The sequence below is a fragment of the Zalophus californianus genome, chromosome 2, assembly GCF_009762305.2.
Source record: "Zalophus californianus isolate mZalCal1 chromosome 2, mZalCal1.pri.v2, whole genome shotgun sequence".
Classification (NCBI taxonomy): Eukaryota; Metazoa; Chordata; class Mammalia; order Carnivora; family Otariidae; genus Zalophus; species Zalophus californianus.
In genome coordinates this window covers 64,101,151-64,107,446 of record NC_045596.1, presented here as the reverse complement: position 1 = coordinate 64,107,446, position 6,296 = coordinate 64,101,151, and positions in this window count along the sequence as shown.

Here is a 6,296-nt window from a genome sequence, read left to right as displayed (position 1 = left end):
CGACTGAGCCACCCAGGTGCCCCTCTGTTCTTATGTTTTATATTTCTAGCATTTCCATTTGATTTTTATAGTTTCTATTTCTGTCATGAAAATATCTTTCCGATCTTTATGTGGTCCACTTTTTCATTAAAAGCCTTTAACATATTAATTATAGTTATTTTAAATTCTTTGGTATTTCCAACATCCATGTCATACCTGAGTGTGGTTCTGATGATTGCTTTGTCTTCTCAAAATTCTGCTTTTTTTGCATCATCACTTGCTTGGTAATTTTTTGTTAAAAACTGGACCTATTGTATAGAACAGTAGAGACTGAGGTAAATAATTTTTTATACATGGATATGTGTATGCCTATCCTTACACTAGGCTTTTAGTAGGGGAGGATTATAATATGCTCAGCAGTTAGGCTGGGCTTTCAGTTTGTTGCACAGGCTTCAAACTCCTCCACTTAGAGAGTGTGGAGAATCCCAAAGCTCTTTTTCTCACTATTTTCTCCCCAGAGAGAATATAGCCCTCCAGCTGCATCCCATTGTTATAATTACCAGATGCTGTTGGCACAGTGGTGGGAGGTAGGAAAGGAGGAAATGTTCTCTGATGTTCTGATTAAGCCTTATCCTTAGGCAGGGTGAACCTGGGTCTCAGAGTGTTGTGGCCTTCACAAGTACTCTTGCCCTTCCTTGCTCCAGCTAGGGTGCTTTGCTTAGTGCATGTTTCTGCCTCTTCCCCAGAGGTAGAACTTTTATTTTCCCTGCTTCTTTTCTGTAGCTTGGTTGGATTTCCAACCATGCCCTAAGAAGAGTTTTGTGGCTCTCATCCCTGCAGACTATCATTCTAATAAGGAGTTAGGGGAGATGGATTTGGGTGGAGTTTGGGCAGTGCTGCTCTTCCTCTCCCTCAACAAGTATCATGAGGGAAATTTTCTCAGAATTCTACACAATCTTGTCTGTGAGTACCTGGAGTGATTCATGGAGGAAAATATCTTAGGAGGTGCAGACCCCTCTACATATCCAGCCACAAATGACTTAACGCTCTTCCATCAATATATATTTGGCCCTTAGTAATTCGTTAAAAAATTTAGCTGACTCTTATTACTGTCTTATATGGTATCTGGCGGCATTTGACCCAGGTGTGCAAATGCTTGGTTCTTTTTTATCCATGAAATTCCTGCCCTGAAGTGAACGTTTTCTGATAGATTTTTTAAAAAGTCATTAATTTCCAGTTTGGTAAATCTTCTTTTTATTTTAAGGGTGAGATTAATGATCTTTACTGCTGTCTGTATCACTGGAATGACACAGGAAATTTATCAATGTTTTTAGTTTATCTGTTCTAGTGGTGGTATAGTAGTATCTCATTGCAACTTTTCAGTTGCATTTTTCTTTTTTTTTCAGTTGCATTTTTCTGATGGCGAATGATATTGAACATCTTTTCATGTGGTTGTCAGCCATTTGCATACTTGTAGTGTAGTTGAGAGACTTTATGCTCAAGTTTTTTTACATATTGCTTAATTGGGTTGTTAGTCTATTTATCATTGATTTGTAAGAGCTCGTTACATATTTTGGATTCAAGTCTTTGTTATATAGATTCAGTGAAAATATTTTCTCCTTGGATGCGGCTTGCCTTTTTTATTTTTATTTATTTATTTTATTTATTTATTTTTTTAAGATTTTATTTATTTGACAGAGAGAGACACAGCAAGAGGAACACAAGCAGGGGGAGTGGGAAAGGGAGAAGGAGGTTTCCCGCGGAGTAGGGAGCCTGATGCGGGGCTCGATCCCAGGACCCTGGGATCATGACCTGAGTCGAAGGCAGACGCTTAACGACTGAGCCACCCAGGTGCCCCTCCTTTTTTATTTTTTAATTGTGTCTTTTGATAAAGAATTTTTTTTATTTTTGTGAAGTTCAATTTATCAATTTTGTATGGTTCTTGTTTTCCTTTTTCTTTAAAAAATATCACTGCCTACTCCAATAACAAAAAGTTCTCTTACTTTTTCTTGTAGGAGCTTCATGATTTTAGATTTCATGTTTTCAACTCTGTGATCCAACTCAAATCAATTTTTGTGTGTGGTACAATGTAGGAGTCAAGGTTCAACTTTTTCCCCTAAATATTTATGTAGTTGTTTCTAGCACCATTGGCTGAAAAGTCTGTTCCTTCCCCCATTGAATTATGTTGATCCCTTTGTTAAAAATCAGTTGGCCACATCTATGTGTTTCTACTGCTCTACTCCATTAATTATTCTTTCCATTAATACATTTGTCCATCCTTAAGCCAGTACCATCAAAGATGATTACTATAGCTTAATTGTACATCTTTGTTTTTCTTCAATGGTGTATTGAAGTTGGATGGTGTTTTACACTGTGCTGAGAAGGTTCTAGAGTTGGATTCATAAGACTTAGAGTCTTATTATCTGTTTCAATTTCACTGGCTAAGAAATGAAATCAAGACTTTTAAAACTTCTAAGCTCTTCTACTTTCCCTTTTTCTATCTTTGCTTTATTTTCTTTTTCACCTTTTACTTATTTAAAATTAAATATATCATATCCACTTTGCCTACACATCATGTAAAAATGCTTTGAAACATCATTGCTCTATATAGAGTTATAAGGAGTTTTGTATTTACACTGTGTGAAAAGTCCTCTGCACCTCTTAAGAATCTTCAGATTTTTTTTTTTTTAATTCTTGATTTTGACTTAAAGACAAGGAAAGCCAGGGACACAAAGCCATAGCAGAATGACTGTTGTATTTCAATTAAAATGGGACCTCTTTTCTTCTCATCCCCCCAAACCTCTATCTAGAGTCAGGCGAAAACCCAATTAGTTATTAATTGATGTGCATTAAAATTCATTAACTCTGCATGTGAGGCCTGGGCTATAATTAACTGTCTTTCTTACCTTTTGTTCTGAAATCTCTAGGTAAAAGATCCCATTGCTAATCAGAAGGAGGGAAACAGTTTTACCGCCTGCGGTTAGTTAGAAGTAAGGTCCTCAGAAAGCTGGGGTCTCAGGGCCCAAAATGTCTCATCATAACCAAGCGATGGTGTTTATTTTCCCCAGTGAAATTTATCTTTGACATATTTGAAAAGGGAAAAAATGTGTAATAGTTTACAACGTTCGTATGACAGTCACACTTTAAATTACACTTTGTATATGTCTTCAACCAAATAAAAATTCATATGCAAACTTAAGATCCAAAGAAGTATCCCCTGAATGTGCAGTTTCTAATAGTTTGAAAATGATCAGTTTTAAACTAAATATATTGAAACTGTATATTTTCTTAAAAGATACCTTACAAATGCATGTTAGACAAAGTAAATTATCTCAGACTCAACTGAAGTAAACATTTTCCTAAATAGCTTGCCCTCTAGCTTGCCAGCATGCTATTTAGACAGATTTACAGTAAGAGTTATATTGGAGCTTTGGTATCCATCTGCAAAAATAACAAAAAAGTAACTATTATTCCTTATGATTTCAAGTTCCTTAAAAGTTGGGTATGAGGAGAATTATGCACAGACTTTATTTAAGTGAAGATCTTAATCCATTTTGCAGTGGATTCCATCCATGAGTAGAGTCAAAACAAAGAAAATCATAAAATTTAGTGGAACCCATTAAGAATTCTAACCTCTCCACTTCTCCACTCTTTAAATTGGACAACTGGAGCTCTATGATTTAAATGACTTTCCCAAAGCCGTAACTCTGGTAAGTGCCAGAATTCTAGGACACACTTGTTTTCTATCTAGTTCATAACCAGTTATCTCTAGGATGTAATGAACTTAACTTGCAATTCGTGCTTGAATCTGAAAACTATCACACCAAAGAACCCCCCCCAAAATAATCTGATTTTAAAAATGGGCAGAGGACCTGAATAGACACTTTTGCCCAAGAACACATGCAAATGACAAACAGAAACAAGAAAATATGCTCAACACCACTAATCATTAGGAAATTGCAAATTAAAACCATATTGAAATATTACTTTACATCCGTCAGAAAGGCTAGTATCAAAAAGACAAGAAATAACAATATTGGTTATATTGGTGAGGATGTAGAGAAAAGGTAACCCTGTACACTGTTGGTAGGAATGTAAATTGGTGCATTCACTGTGGAAAAGAGTAAGGAGTTTCCTCAAAAAGTTAAAAGTAGAAAAACCATACAATCTAGTAATTCCACTCCTGAGTATTTACCCAAAGAAAATGAAAACACTAATTCAAAAACATATGCACCCCTGTGTTTATTGGTGCTTTATTTAGAGTAGCTGAGATATGGAAGTAGCTCAAGTGTTCATTGACAGATGAATGGATAAAGATATGGTATATATGTGGAATATTAGTCAGCCATAAAAATTTTGCCATTTGCAGCAACATGGATGGACCTTGAGGGTATTATGCTAAGTGAAATAAGTCGGACACAGAAAAACCCATACCATATGATTTCACTTATGTATAGAATCTAAAAACCAAAACAAATGAACAAACAAACAGAAACAGAATCATAAATAAAGAGAACAAACTGGTGCTTGCCGGAAGGGAGAGAGTTGAGAGGATAGGTACAATAAGTGAAGGGGATTAGGAGATATAAAATTCCAGTTATAAAATAAATAAATCACCGGGATGAGAAGTACAGAATAGGGATTATCATCAATAATTTTGTGATAACTTCTGTGGTGACAGATGGTAATCACTTATCATTGTGAGCATGGAGTAATGGATAGAATGCCAAGTCACTGTGTTGTACACCTGAAACTAATATAACATTGACATCATTTAACTTCGATAAACAAAACAAAACTTACTCTTAGTTCCGTATTTTCCATATTAATTAATACTACCCCATCCATCTGGTTGTTCACTCCCAAATTAAGTCATTCTTAATATCTTACCCTCTCACTCTCTACATACAGCCCTTTAGCACATCCTCTCAATTCTTCTTCCAAACCATATTTTGTGTTCATCCCCTTTATTTCTTCTCCACTGCTATCATTCTAAGCCAAATCACTTACATCTCTCACCTGAATTACTTGGGAGCCTGATATTTGATGTTCTTGGAAACTCTTTCCCCTTTATAATTTTCTGTATAACAGAGAGAGATACATTTTTAAATGTAAATCTCAGTCTGTTGCTCATATCACTTCCCTGCTTAATGACCTTCAATGATTTTCCACTACATCTAGAATAAAACCCAGATTTTCACCATAATCTCCAAGACTCTATGTGATCTCAATCTTGTTTATTTGTTTGATTTCAGTGTCACTCTCCTCTCTACTAACTACATTACAGCCATAAAATTGGGGTTTCAGCTTCTTTTTTTTTTAAGATTTTTTATTTATTTGACAGACAGCGAAGAGAGGGAACACAAGCAGGAGTAGTGGGAGAGGGAGAAGCAGGTGAGGGAGAAGCAGGCTTCCCGCTGAGCAGGGAGCCCGATGCGGGGGCTCCATCCCAGGACCCTGGGATCATGACCTGAGCTGAAGGCAGATGCTTAATGACTGAGCCACCCAGGTGCCCCTGGGTTTCAGCTTCTTAAACAAGTCAGCCATCCTTTACCTTTGCCCCCAAAATATATTCCTGAAGATTGGGAGTTTAAAAAATATAGAGAAAGAGAGTTACTGGTGTACCATGTATTTTTCCAACCACCTCTTGAGAAGGGGATTCCTTCTCTAGCCTCCAAGCCAAGTAGTTTCAGAAACCTACTCAGAGTTCTCAACGTGGTGCCGGAGAGGATGAAGAGCATAACTCCGTAACTTTCACCTGAAGATGTCTGACAGTTGGTGACCTGATAATGGAGAAGTAAAGAACATTATAGGAGGAGAAACCTGGGCTTCCATTGATGGAAGGTTAGTGTGAATTTTTCCAGGAGGCTAAGTGAGCCCTTAGGAAAAGGCAGAACTTGAAATTGATCCCTGTCTGGAGGGCAAGGTATCCCCAGTAGACAGTCTTTATGTATCTGATGGATTGCTGAAAGCCAGAGGCTAAAGGGCCATCATGACATTCAGCTGGAAAGAACATTGCTTGGACCAAGAAACCCTTAGTGAATGGTTAACAGCAGGAATGGTGCTATGGACTGAATGATATCCCTCCAAAATTCATCTATTGAAGCTCTAATCCCAAATGTAATGGTACTTGGAGATGGAGCCTTTGGGATATAATTAGGTTTAGATGAGATAATGAAGATGAGTTCTAATGATGGGAGTAATGCCCTTTTAAAGAGAGACACCAAAAAATCACTTTCTTTCTCTCTCTCTGTTTTTTATTTATTTATTTTTATTTATTTTATTCTTTTAAGATTTATTTATTTGAGAGAGAGAGA